The sequence below is a fragment of the Dermochelys coriacea genome, chromosome 26 (assembly GCF_009764565.3).
Source record: "Dermochelys coriacea isolate rDerCor1 chromosome 26, rDerCor1.pri.v4, whole genome shotgun sequence".
NCBI classification, from domain to species: Eukaryota; Metazoa; Chordata; order Testudines; family Dermochelyidae; genus Dermochelys; species Dermochelys coriacea.
Genome location: NC_050093.1, coordinates 5,347,011 through 5,362,308, shown reverse-complemented (window position 1 = coordinate 5,362,308; position 15,298 = coordinate 5,347,011). Strand labels below are relative to the sequence as shown.

Here is a 15,298-nt window from a genome sequence, read left to right as displayed (position 1 = left end):
GAAACTGATTTTAAGACTCATAAGTGAAATTTAACAATACTGCGTTGAGTCAGTAGCTATTCACACTCCTCAGTCCTGACCTACATCTAAAGAAGAATAGACTCAGCAGAAACAGCTGTAAAGAAAGTTGACTATAGCCCTGTCCCCCATTTGATGGTATCTGTTCCTTACTAGCTCATCACCCTGATATAAACAGAAGCCACGTGGGATTCTGTGCGAGTCATACAATTTTAACAAGTCTGTTTGTACACCTAAAAACCTTAAATATGCAGAGATAAAAACATTTTTTCCCCTCTACCCTCCTGTGCTCCCATTAAACTAAATAAAATTTAAGTGTTGAATTTTAGCTGCCAGGGTCCCCCATCAGGGCCACAAAATGCTTTGAGATCCTCTGATGAAAGGTATTACACAAGTGCAACACACCATGGCACTGTCTGAAATAGCAAATTTCTTGATTCAAAGATATCATTCCATCTGTCGTATAACTCTTCTCACCGAGGAAGAAAAACACATGAAACCACGAAACTGAGAACCAAATGAGCAGATACCATTTCCCTACCGAAAAGGGTATGGAAGTTTTCTCTGGGCCAAGATCACTGTAACATGCTCATAGAGCATGGCTACGCTGGAAACTTCAAAGCGCTGTCACGGGAAATGCTCCCACGGCAGTGCTTTGAAGTGCGAGTTGGGTGTGAGAAAGCTCTCCCAGCACTCCTGGTAATCCAACTCCCACGAGGGAATTAGCTCCGAGGCGCGGCTCCCAGCGCTCAGAGCCTGTTTACACGAGCGCTCTGACTTGCTACGCTTGGGGGGGGGGGGGTGATTTTTCACATCCCCTGAGCCAGGAAGTTAGAACACTATAAACTGTTAGTGTAGTCAAGCCCTTAGAGTTTTCAAACACCCCATCCTGTTAGCAGGTGGTGATCTGTTGGGAAATAGCTAAGGGGATACGGACAGGTTTCAGAGTAGCAGCCGTGTTAGTCTGTATTCGCAAAAAGAAAAAGGAGTACTTGTGGCACCTTAGAGACTAACAAAATTTATTTGAGCAAAAGCTAGCGTGAGCTACAGCTCACTTCATCGGATGCATTTGGTGGAAAATACAAAGGGAAGATTTATATACTGTTGGCTCATTATCTTAACAAGATTAAGGGAGGAGTTCTACAGGAGATCTAGAGTGTGGGCTGAACATTCCGTGGTAGGAAACACCAAACCTTTGAAGGCCTAGGACGAACTTTGTCTGCATCTGAACAAGTGGGGTTTTTACCCATGAAGCTTATGCCCAAATACATATGGTAGTCTTTAAAGTGCCACCAGACTCCTTGTTGTTTCTTTCTTTGTTAATACGCCAAACTCCAAGGAAGGGAATGAGCTTTTGATCCTATAGTGTATGAACTTTGCTTGAGAACGGTTAGGGAAAGGCATCTGTTTACAACTGCATAGTTTTAGCCCTAAGCAAATTTTACGTCAATACAGTTTCCAGGTTTTTTCCTCCCAGGTCATCCATTTCTGAACAGTATGATGGGGGTTTTTTTCATCTTTTTTTTTTTGTTAAATGAAGTTGCTGACATAGGCTCAGTGAGAATTGCCTCACTGTTGATGAAAAGCCAAAAGTTTTAGGCCAAGATTAATACCCCCTCCTGCCCCAAAAAATCCCCACCACACTATTCAGGGGTCTAAAGTTAGGCGCCGAAGTCTGATCTTCAAAAATTCTGAGTATCCAGCAGCCTCTGTTGACTACAGTGGGAGCTGCTGGTTCTCAGCACTTTTGAACACCAGCCACTGACCTGGAGGCCTAACTCTGGTGCCATTGTTTAAAGTCTCGGCCTCAGTGCTTTCCCAGTGAGAATGAAGATCTGTGGAGCTCACAGAGTGATGAAGCATAAACAGGAGACTGACAAAAGTTAAGACAGAAAGCACAAAAGTAAAATTGTCACCAGTGTTTTCCACACATCAAATATAAACAAACAGTGTGCGATCATCTTCAAATGATAAATAACCAAGAAAACAGCTACTGAAAAGGGAGGCTTCAGGAAATGGCTGTGGAATTGATCCTATATTACATGGTTGCTTAAGAAATACTCTTTGCATACAAGGGCTGCAATAAGCTTTAAGCAGGTTTAATTCAATGGAGTCTGACTTAGTTATGCCGACAGTTCCTGTTTCAGATAATTGAGGAAATGTATGCTGCATTTGGCACCTCTGGAATGGTGGTTGAAGCATAAAGGGACATATGAATCTTCAGGGCATCTGGCAACGTAAATATCTTGTGATTGCCAGCTACAACAGTGCCATGCGAACTCCTGTTCTCACTGTCAGGTGACATTGTCAACAAGAAGTGGGCAACATTATCTCCTGCAAATTGTAACGAAACTTGTTTGTCTGAGCGATTGGCTGAAGAATTGAATGGACTTGTAGAACATGTACCAAAAAAACTGCATTAAAAAATAAAACAATGCAAAACTTTAGAACCTACATTTGTAACCTCAACTTTCACGATAAAGAGATTGCACTGCAGTACTTTTATTAGACGAGTTGAAAAATACTATTCTTTTGTTTACTGTGAAAATATTTGTAATCAAAAATATAAAGTGAGCACTGTACACTTTTTATGGTGTTGTAGTTGAAATCAATATATTTGAAAATGTAGAAACATAGAAAAATATTTAAATAAATGATATTCTATTAAGAGCGCAATTAATCGTGATTTTTTTTAATCGCTTGACAGCCCTACTATTTATGCACTTCCAGCACATCACAATTATTTACTGCAATAGTATCCATAGGGATCTCCCTTGCATCTTTCAGGGAATCAATAAAAATTCCTTATTTTCTCCCCTACAGCAAACATCTTCTAACCAAGGTAGGCTGGATGGGATTTCTTTTAGAGTCTAGCAATGCCACTGTCCATAAATATAAAGGGAAGGGTAAACACCTTTAAATCTCTCCTGGTCAGAGGAAAAAACTCTTTCCCCTGTAAAGGGTTTAGAAGCTAAGATAACCTCGCTGGCACCTGACCAAAATGACCAATGAGGAGACAAGATACTTTCAAAGCTGGGGGGGGGGGGGGGAGAACAAAGGTTCTCTCTGTCTGTGTGATGCTTCTGCCGGGACCAGAGCAGGAATGCAGGTCAGAACTCCTGTAAAAAGTTAGTAAGCAATCTAGTGAGATATGCATTAGATTCTGTTTTGTTTAAATGGTTGATAAAATAAGCTGTGCTGAATGGAATGGATATTCCTGTTTTTGTGTCATTTTGTAACTTAAGGTTTTGCCTAGAGGGATTCTCTATGTTTGGAATCTGACAACCCTGTAAGGTATTTACCATCCTGATTTTACAGAGGTGATTCTTTTACTTTTCTTTAATTAAAATTCTCTTTTAAGAACCTGATTGCTTTTTCATTGTTCTTAAGATCCAAGAGTTTGGGTCTGTGTTCACCTATGCAAATTGGCAAGGATTTTTATCAAGCCTTCCCCAGGAAAGGGGGTGTAGTGCTTGGGGGGATATTTGGGGATGGAGGGGGAGACTTTCCAAGTGGGCACCTCTCCTGTTGTTATTGTTAGACACTTTGGTGGTGGCAGCGTTTAACCTAAGCTGGTAAGAATAAGCTTAGGGGGTCTTTCATGCAGGTCCCCACATCTGTACCCTAGAGTTCGAGAGGGGAAGGAACCTTGACAGCCACTCATACTGTGGTACTGCAGAACAACTCAAGGCACCTGTTACAAATTCCAGCACTTGCTGACCCGGAGTGGCAAATTCCGACTTGGGAATCCAACAATGCTCTGTGGCATCATTTCTGATTTAGCACGGGATTGTGCTGTGCACACAAGTGGTAAAATGTGTAGCGTTTCCAGGGCAGATCACTCAAAAACCTATAGAAGGTACATATCTAGTTTTAGACATGCTGCAAGAAACTGTCCTCCTCACCCACACCTACCATAAGTGAGCTACCCACAGTTTATTACTTCTTAGGACCAAAAAGGTACTCAACACTCTACATTGTTAATAAACAGAGGCAATCCCTGCCCCAGGGAGTTTATAATTTAAAGAACAAGAAAGTTTAAGTAGGAGGTGAAACTGCTGACATGCAACAGTAGTAACTAGCCAATAAACTACCCAGATGCAAACAATATCGCAGCATAATTTCACTGAGGCTCAGCTCTCTGTTTCCCTCCCCCCCCCCGACCCCCCGTAAGGAAGACAGTTTGTTACAGGGTATTAAAGGAGGAATGATAATAATGTGCCTAGTTTAGTATATAAAAGCATGCCTTCAGTGAGTATGTGATGGTTATGCTAGTGGCACTTACATATGTAGCAAACTGCATCCCAACCTGCAAGTGCAAACAATGAATTACAAAAAGAAAAAGAAAAAGAGGCAGGGCAGAGGTCCATTTAGTCCCACAGAAGGAAATGGATAAAGATAAACCCTCCTGTGAAGGAGCAGATCAACCAACTTCCAGTTCTGTCTGACCAGCTAGAACCAACATGTATTTCAGCCTGTTGTGTTCTGAGCTTGCAGTTTTGTGAAACGCTTAAAAATAGCAAGATCCAAACAAACACAGAAGAGACTCTGCAAGCTTGACTCAAATCATAGTGCTTTAATGGAGCAGTAACCTGACCCATTGCAAAAGCAGAGCCCTGCAAATCTGTGGATAGCCACTTTATATCCACATCCGCGGACCCTGTTTGCAGGTCGCAGACCCTATATGGGTACAAGTTTTATATCTGTGCAAGGCTCTATGCATAAGAGGAAAAGAAGCCCTTGCGACTTATCCTCTGTTTCAGAAACTTATGAAGCAAGAGAACAATGTATAATGTGCACAATTCTTAGTTGCTCTTACATAGACTAGGAGCTTAATCTGGCTAAAGTTTTACATAAAGCAAGTCTTGGCTCTTGCAAATGGTTAAGATTTAGATTATCAATCCAAATAATTGATATTAAAAATATACCCCATTGCAAGGCACTTAGATGTTCAGACAGTAGTAAGCTCCTTCACAAGAATGATGTTTGTCCAGGGTCTCTAGTTATTTTCCCCACTTTAAGAAATCTTTTACATGAAAGTGAGACACTACTTTATTCGATAAAATTGATATTAACCAATTAATTCCTGTAGAAGTTAGCACTTCCTCCGTATTCCGGCCCACTACATTTGATAAAGGTCAGCCACCATTTCCAACTGACCTGTCACAAGGCAAGTAGTACAGCCATTGTGAGCAACACTTGTTCATGCAGGAGTGAAACAACTTTGCTGGATGTAACAGTATAGGATGATCAGATGAAAGATGCCATCCTCTGGACAAGTCAAACTCCTTTTTGAAAGGCTCTGACGTCCGTTTAACCACAAATTAATAACCCCATAGTGTTTTATGAAAACAGGGAATATAATCCTGTGTAATCCAAGTAAATGTTCCTCATTTCAGTAAATCAGGTGCTAAGATCCAGGCTACTCATGATTAGGGCCCTATCAAATTCACAGTTCATTTTGGTCAATTTCACGGTCATAGGATTTTAAAATTAGTAAATTTCATGATTTCAGCTATTTAAATCTGAAATGTCAAGGTGTTGTAATTTTAGGGGTCCTGATCCAAAAGGGAGTTGTGCTGCTGGTGGGGGCGCTGCCTTTAGAGCTGGGCCGCTGGAGAGCGTCAGCTGCTGGCCGGGAGCCCACCTTTGAAGACAGAGCCACCACCAGCAGCAGCACAGAAGTAAGGATGGCCTGGTATGGGATCGCCACTCTTACTTCTGTGCTGCTGTGGTGGGGTGCTGCCTTCGGAGCTGGGCGCCTGGCCAACAGCAGCCACTCTCCAACGGCCCAGCTCTGAAGGCAGCAGTGCAGAATTAAGAGTGGCAATATCGTGATGCCCCTAAAATAACCTGGTAACCCCCCCCACGCAACTCCCTTTGAGTCAGGGACCCCCAATTTGAGAATCGCTGGTCTCCCCTGTGAAATCTGTATAGTATAGGGTAAAAGCACACAGAAGACCAGATTTCATGATCCAGGAAATGTTTTTTCATGGCCGTGAATTTGGTAGGGCCCTACTCACGAGACATTCTATGCACAGAGGCTACTTCTACACAGGTACTACCAATATTTAGCTACACAAACTTGTAAAGTGGTTCGAAACGCTTTTGTTAGATTTTCCTTTTAAAAAGAAATTTATTCCTGAGACATCTAGCTGTGAAAAGCACTACAGAAAAAAAAAAGTTTGGTTTTTAGAAAAATCCAAATACATATTGCTTTTTAGACACCTTGAGTGGCAGGGCTGGAAGAAGATGAGTAACCTTTGTTTTCAGAACTCAAAATTGGGCTAATATGGCAAACGCTCATTGTAGTTCTTCACTTCTTGAGGTCCTCTAGCCATAGATCCGTTAACGCATCAGAGGCTTGGACAGAATCGTCACCATACATTTGCAAGCACAAGGAGCAGCTGTGAAACAACTGGTTATCTTGGTTGAAACTACACACTTACCACAGTGCCCAAACAAATCAAGAGTTAGGAAGATAATATTCTGATTGGTAAATTGGCAAAATAATCCCTGGAGTGCTTCATTTGAGAATACCACAGTTCCAAAGTCCTACTCTTCAGTTAGTTTTTAACTAAATAAGATTTATTTTGTAAACCTAGCCAGAAGTCTTATAATAGCGAACTGCTTCTAAAGTCACAGATCCATTTTCCCATACAGACTTGCATTTTGTTATGAAGACGGGAAAAAGGTTTTGTAAATTCTCCCACTGTGTTTGGGACACAGATAGGAGTGGAAGATAAGGAATTTCATTGGGCTTTGGTATTTGCAATGGGAAAATAAGATGAGTCAACTACCAGTACTAGTAACACTTGCTGCCATGAAGAAACAAGCTGGCTTTCAAATTCCTGGATCGTATTTCCCTCTCAACTAACAAGAGCTATGGACTCAACATTTGGGGCTTTAGCTCTGCAAACAAAAGCCAGCCTGCAGGTGCAACGATCAAAAGTGCACAGGATCTTCCCCTGATATACATTTCACAGCCATTGATATACAATTGACATTGGTGATTGACAGTATGCTCCAGACTTTCAATACACTACAGATGTAATATTTTACCTAAATGGGAACACATTACAAAGAAACCAAAATTTTAATCAAGCACTCTGCATTGACAAGCCCGAACCATGCACTATGCAGATTCCTTAGGGATGCAGAGCTGCTCTCATCCCAATTTAAAAAAAAAAAACAACAACCCAAAACAAAAAAATCCACCCCTGAGATGTGTGCTGAGTTCCATAACCAGTGAACACCCTGGAGGTACCTCAATGTAAAGCCTCTATGAGACTGCTTTCAGAGTAGCAGCCCGTGTTAGTCTGATTCACAAAAAGAAAAGAAGTACTTGTGGCACCCTGGAGACTAACAAATTTATTTGAGCATAAGCTTTCGTGAGCTACAGCTCACTTCATCAGATGCATTCAGTGAATCCGATGAAGTGAGCTGTAGCTCACGAAAGCTTATGCTCAAATAAATTTGTTAGTCTCCAGGGTGCCACAAGTACTTTTCTTTTTATGAAACTGCTGTATCTCTTCATCCATAAAACTGCAGAAGCTCAGCAAAGCTTGCAAACTTATCTTTAACTTACTGATTTAACTAGAGGCACTTTAGAACATTATCCTCTACTGATATTTCTTTAGCAGTGTTCTCAAGGACTATAACTCCTGCAATCACCAGGTTCATAAACACACTCAGCTATTGATACAAGAGCACAGAGCCTTCAAATAAGAAATTAAGCCAAACACTTGGAGGATACAGAAACAACACTTCACTTCTACCCAATGTGAACATAGAAAACAAAACTATTAATTCAAAGTGACAGGTTACTGGATAGACCAGTAAAGAGGTATATTTGAGAACCATGCATTAAGTGCAGAAAATTCCACTGCAGGAGAAAATAAATCCTTCACAGGTTTGAAAGCACAGCGTAAGAGGTATACGGATGAAGAGCTCATTTTACTGGCAACATATGAAAAGGATAGAAATATTAAGAGATGGCTCTGAAGTGGCAGCATTTCACTAATAGGAAAATGGCGTCTGCTGTTTTTATAGTGATCTTACTAACAAGTGAAAGTGTGTTGTCCACTGATAACTACAGTAAATTATTAAAAGGATACATTTATGTTCCTGAATAAGATATTTTTGGGCACCGGTGTAGTTACGACCCCATACATGGGTGGCTTTGGTAGGTTTGGCAATTTCGCAGGAAAGACTAGTTTAGGACAGGGCACTGGTAAGTATCTGTTTAAAAAGGAAAACGGGAAAATAATCACATCAGTGTCTAGCAAGTTCAGGAAGCACAGAATGAATCTTTTCAAACTTCAGATACTTCCATTCAAAACTGAGGAATAGGCTTGGTCTATCTGCTACATCAAAGTTGGTCTTCTGCTGCAGAATGCTGCGTGGCCAAATGGACCTGGACTGGAAGTCTGCGACTCTGTATGATCCCAATTCCTTAGCGCTTCAAAGCCTACAACTCTGTATTATGTTGTTTGACTTTTATATCAGAGGTTCTCAAACTGGCGGTCGGGACCCCTTGGGGGGGGGTCGCAAGGTTATTACTTGGGGGAGTAGGTCATGAGCTGTCAGCCTACACCCCAAACCCCACTTTGCATGCAGCATTTATAATGGTGTTAGATATATAAAACAATTGTTTTTAATTTATGGGGGAGGTGTCATACTCAGAAGCTTGCTTTGTGAAAGGGTTACCAATACAAAAGTTTGAGAACCACTGGTTTATACAATATTGAAAAATGAAATGAGCCATGACATGTATAGCTTACTAGAGAAAATACTGAACCAAACCATAGACATTCCGATGCTCAGTACTATAGTTACATATATTAGTATAACATCCACAATTTGAATATGGTAACTAAAGTTAAATGTAATGTGGAGTGCATTAACGAAGTTTTTAAAACATGGGGACTAACTAGATTATCCTGGGGCAGTAAAAACAACAAGATTTTACCTGGCAAAAATCACCTCTGGTAAATACCACCCCATCCCTGGGCTTTGGAAAAGACAGGTTAAAAAGGTTAAAATCAATATGGGTCACTTCCTGCTCAATGAAGAGAGGCTGAACTAGAGAATTCCAGCCCTCCCTTCTATTCAATAGATATGGGGGAGCATTACAGTTTATGCTGACAAGTCATTTTACAAATGGAAAATCAGAGGCAATATTGTATTTAAAGAAATCTGAAGAATGCACTTTATCTGTTACCTTACTCCTTCTATGTTTTCCTCCAAATGGGGAAAAATTATTTTGATGGGACTCAAAAATATATAGGAATACAGTCTGAATATAGCAGATTATTAGAGGAACAAATTTTAGTGTTGAGAGTTACAAGGTCAATATACATTTTTTGGCATTTGTGAATTGAGAAATTTCACATTAGTGAGCAACATAGAAATGCTCGTAAAATATCAGTATTTCAAGAGCTTTACATTTTTACATCAACTTTCAAGTATTTATCACAGAATTGCACAGAAAGCTTGGACTGCAAATGCCTTCCAGTTCAGTCACTATGGATTATTCAGCCTTAATAGTTTCAGTTTATAAAGCAACCTTGCACCTTTATAAAGCATGCCACAGGCCAGACAGTGGCTGCCTGAACAATCAGCCAATTAAACCCAAGACCGTACAAGTGATTAATGAAAGATGTTAATGAGTACATTCTCAACATGTGTATACTTGACTTCATAAGGAGGCATGAAAAGAAACGTGGCTCAAAGGACTCAGGAGAGGGGTTGGAGCTCCTTGTTTTCACCCCAGTTTTTACACTAAATCATTGTGTAGGCTTGGACTAGTCCCTTAGCCAGTCTCAGTTTTTCTCTTCTGTAAGACGGAGATTGTAACGTCTCCCTCCCTCTTTGTAAAGCACTTAGAATATGTACAGCACTTTGAGTGCATAAAGTATTACGAGGAGAAAAGAAAAGAGCAGAAGAATTCCATGATGACACAAGGCATGGGGAGTAGAGCAGGAAGATTTTTAATCTAAGAAAAGCTTTTAAAAAAAGGACAACCTTGGGGAAGCGGAGTGGCTTCAGAAAGTCAACCACTCACCTCGTGAAAGTCCATGACTATTCCATGTATTTGGAAAAAACAAACTGATAATTAGAAATTTGCACTTGGGCAGTTGAAGCATGAAATGGAGTAGGGAATAGTGTAATTGTTACTGACCACCATTGTCATTATCTTCCTGCTTGTCTAGCTAAACACATGCACATTGTCTTACTGATGCCTCGGACTTGATAAGGTGGGATTTTCAAAGGCATCCAATTCCCATTTGAAAAAAGTCTCCCCTTATACAGATGTGCTATTAGCAACTGCTTCTCCATCACTAGAAATCAAATGAAAATCAACTTACATTCAAACAACTTTAACCTACTTCATTTAGATAGCAAGCGAATTACATATTCTGCCTGTCCTGTTCTTGCATACAACATCTTGTTTGATTTATGTTGTTCCTATGTTTTTACTAAAATATATATTTTAAAAAACTTCTTTAACAATATGCGACAGGAAGAGAAGAGGAGTTAGATGCTAATTTTAAGAAGTGTTGGTTTGGAGTAACACAATCTTTAAATAAAAAAGTTAAAAGGGAGATGGGTAAAATGCTCTATACATGAGCAGCCCAAGTCACCTTAAAAACAAGGGCATGGGAAGGAAGGGCGTTCAGAGCCACACTTCTCATCCGCTGAGATTACAGCGCTGAAATGCAATTTATGGCTTGTATCACTACAAGCTGGCTGTGGGTTTAGGCGTATTCAATGCCCAGGATAAGTTTTCTTTTCTCTGGAACTCTGCACCCGGAGTATTATGCGGGCACACAACAGAACACTCATTAAAATGGAACAGTGTCAACAGAAAGCTGTGATGTAAAACAAGTGTTGCATTCCTGATACAAAAAGTGATGTGAAGCAGTGCACTTCATTCCATGCCCAGCTGTAGTTAGCCAGATTTGCAGCTGATGTGATGCAACCCAGACCAGAGACAGGTAACAAGATACCCACTGTGTCTAACAGGGTATGCCTACACTGCAATGAAAAACCCACAGCTGGCCCAGATCAGCTGACCCAGGCTCAAAGGGCTTAGGCTACATGGCATAAAACTGCAGTGTAGATGCTCTGGCTCTTGAGGATTAGAGCTCTGGGGCCTTCCCTCCTTGTGGATCTCTCAGTGCCTGGGCTCCAGCCCGAGCATCTACGCTGCCACTTGATAGCCCCCCCAAGCCTAAGTCAGCTGATCTGGGCCAGCCATGGGTGTTATACTGCAGTGCAGACAGACCCCCGCCAATCTTGTCACTGGCAAGTGCACTCCATAATTCTGAAACTTTCAATTAGCCGCGAAAGCATGTTTTCTGTTTTGTGGTGCCCGGCTAGTGGAATCTGTGAGCTCTGTTATGTGAATAATCCTCAAGCCAACTTTTTACACTGACATCAACTCATTTTTCTAGAATGTAGTAACGGATTAGAAAAAAAAGATAAGTAACTGAACAGGTACATTCACTATACCCATTCTATATATGCCATCACAGCACAGTGAAGGGTCTGAGTGCCTTAAAGAGCAGATTCAGAACCCTACCTTTACTTCCCAAAATGCTTTTGGCTTTCAAAATCTACCATAGGGGGAAAAAAAAAAAAAAAAAAAAAAAAAAGATTATGTTGGGCCCAATCCTGAAAGGTACTGAATGCCTCCAGCAAGGTGCTGGGCACCTTCAGTTCCCACTGGGGACAATGGGACTTGAGGATTTTCAACTTCACCCAAAATCAAGTTCACTGTCAATTCATGTGAAAGATTCATGTTTTGAAACAGATTATTTAAATGTGAGGCTGATGCCCTGGTTCTGATAACGAAGGGACAAACAGCCCCACAATATTTCACAAAATTACCATATTAGTTATAGGAAGCACAGAACAGACTTCAGATATTATGTTTGCTTCCATATCAAGGTGCAGTCTTGACATTAGCAGAGATGCTTTCTAACTGGGCGGTTACTAACTACCTTTCACCAAAAGTTCTAGGAACTAGTGTACACTTAAGTGGGGTGGGAAGAAACAACAAGCAGAATTCTTATCTATCACCTACCTTCATGCAAATCTGAGGATCTCTCCTCATATTACTCCTGGGGGAATTTTGCGCCAAAACATTAAAAATTCTGTGTACAATATATTTTAAAATTCTGCATATTTTATTTGTCAAAATAAAGCAATATAATGACACTGGTTTCAGTGTATTTAAACTACAATACAATGGATTGAGAATGGGATTGGGGAGCACTGGAGGAAATCCCCAACCCACCTCTGTCTAATAGTAATGTAGCTAGTATTGATCCTTTACTTCTAGTTATTAGTCAACAAATATATGTTGCCATATGCTCCATGTTACATGATACACGACCAAAAAGCAAGTGAGGCTGGGGACTCAAACTCACAATTTATATTGAGTACTGACCATTTCCAGAAAGGTCAGTAGCAAACAGTTCATGGAGCACATTTTGATAGGAATTTTTTTTCAGTTAAAAAATGTAGACCAGTTCTAATCACTGAAGCACCGTAAGTATTTATAAGGCCACACTGTCCTTTACAATAAGGCTCCTTTACACCACTCTGGCAATGTAAAGGAGCCTTAATGTTTTTACACCTGTTTTATACTCTTGGGGGAATTCACTAAGAACAATGGGAACAATTTACTAAGCAGGCAGACTGCTACATTCTGCTCTGCCTGAGGTGACAGAGCCTTCCCCGTGCCTACCTCCTCAGAAACACCCCAAAGTCCTGCCCCTCCACGCCAAACATGCCACAATAGCGAGCAAGAGGGACAATCTCTCTCTCTCTCGCACACGACTGCCCAGCCCCCCCTCCGCCAGTGATTTATGTCTGGCTGCTCTGGGCACCCAAACTGACCTGCCTGCACTGCTGGGGAGGAGTGCATGACCACTCTTGTGGCTTCCCTTTCCTTCCCCGCCAGAAGTCATTTTTCTGTGAGGAAGCAAAGAAGTCTGCGGGGGGCCATGAATTCTGCACATGCACAGTGACGCAGAATTCCTCCATGAGTACCACATGCACTCAGAATAATGCAAGCCAACAGACACAGCAGGTGGAGTTGTTATCCTTGTACTATACTCCAACTCCTAATGTCAAAATATTATAAGTAATATTTTCTCCATAACAAGCTTGCTTAACCCCAGTAGGCAATCAAGAACATGGTGAGCATTAGCGAACAAAAACGTAGCCAGCAAGCACCTGTAATTGCACACTAAATGTCCATTCAACACAACCAAACCTCAGAATGCAGTAGGTACTACCATAACCATTTATGTGGCACCGTTATAGTATATGGGTTCACTTTGCATGTTTCAGGGAATGCTAGTACAGGGAGCACATATTTATGGTTGCACTGTACAGCCACATTTGCTGGATTCACTTAGTACTTTATGTTAGGCTGCAGCTCCTCTAAAGATCTTATTCAAGTCTGATTTGGGTCACAATTATGCAATACTTCAGGAATAATTTCCCTCATAGCACAAAACCATGATGCAATTTAGACAAACAGAAAAATCTAACAGTGCCACAGTTAGATGGCATGGGGAAAATGCAGAAAGCCTGTTGGAGGTCAAGCTTGAGGTACAGTGAGAACTGTATAGATGCTATAGACTTGTACTGGCTAAGCTGTGTTTGGAGGATTGAACAGCCCCTGCCCACAACTTACATGGCCAAATTCAAAGCTCTAAGGTTAAGTATTCCCTTCTATTGAGCTGAAAAAGGAAATGCAGGCAACTAAATCACACAAACGATTCCGTCTCAAAGAGTATCACACATGATTTTTAAGTGTCTCTTTGAATCACACAGCTGATTCAAAACAACAAACTACATTTTACCTCTTAAATCTGCCAGTAAAAATAGAACTTTTTTGTACTTTGCTATAATTGGTCTGAGCATTAGACCAACTGCAGTTCATAGTGACACACTGCCCAAAACCAAGGGCAACAGGACAACATGAATAGTAAAGGAAGTGATTTGCTGTATTACAGAGGGTTCAGTGTTCTTTTAATACTTCCCTAATTGTGTTAGTGATGACAGGTTTCAGAGTAGCAGCCGTGTTAGTCTGTATTCGCAAAAAGAAAAGGAGTACCCGTGGCACCTTAGAGACTAACAAATATTTGTTAGTCTCTAAGGTGCCACGGGTACTCCTTTTCTTTTTGCGTTAGTGATGGATATTGGAGGGAACAGTCTGTTAGAACAGGGGGCTAGGAGTTCAGACTCTTAAGTTCTAGGATATGTCTACACTGCTCGCATTACAGCGCGGCTGCAGCAGCGCTGTGACATGGGCAGTGTAGACACGCTTTATTGCTGGGGAAGAGCTCTTTTTTCACACCCCTGAATGACTGAAGTTTTAGCGCTGAAAGTGGCAGGGTAGACACAGCCCTAGTCTCAGCTCTGACACTCACTCATTGCATGACCTTTACATTTCACTACGCTATGCCTTTTTTCCTCTGTAATATGGGTCTCAATGTCACAGGGAGGAGGCAAGACTTAATTCTATAAAGTGCTTTGAAATCTTTAGATGAATTATAGACTGCATGCCTACCTAGAAATAGAGGGCAAGATTCTGAACCCATTGAAATCAATGGTAAAATCTCCCACTGATTTTGGTGGGGAGAGGATTTCACCGAATTCTTCTCTTCTCAACAGGTTACTAATGAGTGTGAAAAACTTGAAGCAGCCAACACATTTTCCTCCACTCTCCTTTCAGAGGTAACGGTTTCATGACACAATCATCTGAACAGAGCATAGAGTGAGTACATGGCTTTATATATGGTGCCTCTGAGATCAGCTGTCTCTTACAAAAGGTGTTTTACCTGCTTCCTAGGAGAGTAGCACATTCTATAAAACAAGCCACCCGAGCAGGCCAAGAGGCAGAATGGAAACTGCTAACCAAATGCTAGTGATTTGGTCCCCCAAGCTGAAAAGGAGCTGGAGCTTCCCCTTGTTTTATTTTCAGAATTTTGACATTGAAATAAGGATAATCACAGCACCAAAAAGTTATGTATCTAAATCCATGAATTCTTGGGTTCCATTTAAAATGTCATTCTGATCCACTTGTCAGAAAGTTATCCAGTAATTCTGTTGCTCAGTGGCTGGACAGTAAAATAAAAATCTAATTTGCGAAAGAAAAGGTGGTAACACAATTTTAAGTTGCACTGTGTATTTTTCCCCTGGTTCTTGAGCAGATCTCAGACTATTCTGGGATAAGTCCTTCACAAAGGTGTCAGAC

At 41.0% G+C, this 15,298-nt stretch overlaps 1 protein-coding gene across 1 annotated transcript in view; it reads right to left on the bottom strand.

Moving 5' to 3' along the window:
• The window catches only part of XPO7 (exportin 7), an 83,044-nt gene that overhangs the window by 62,399 nt on the left and 5,347 nt on the right, over nt 1-15,298 (bottom strand).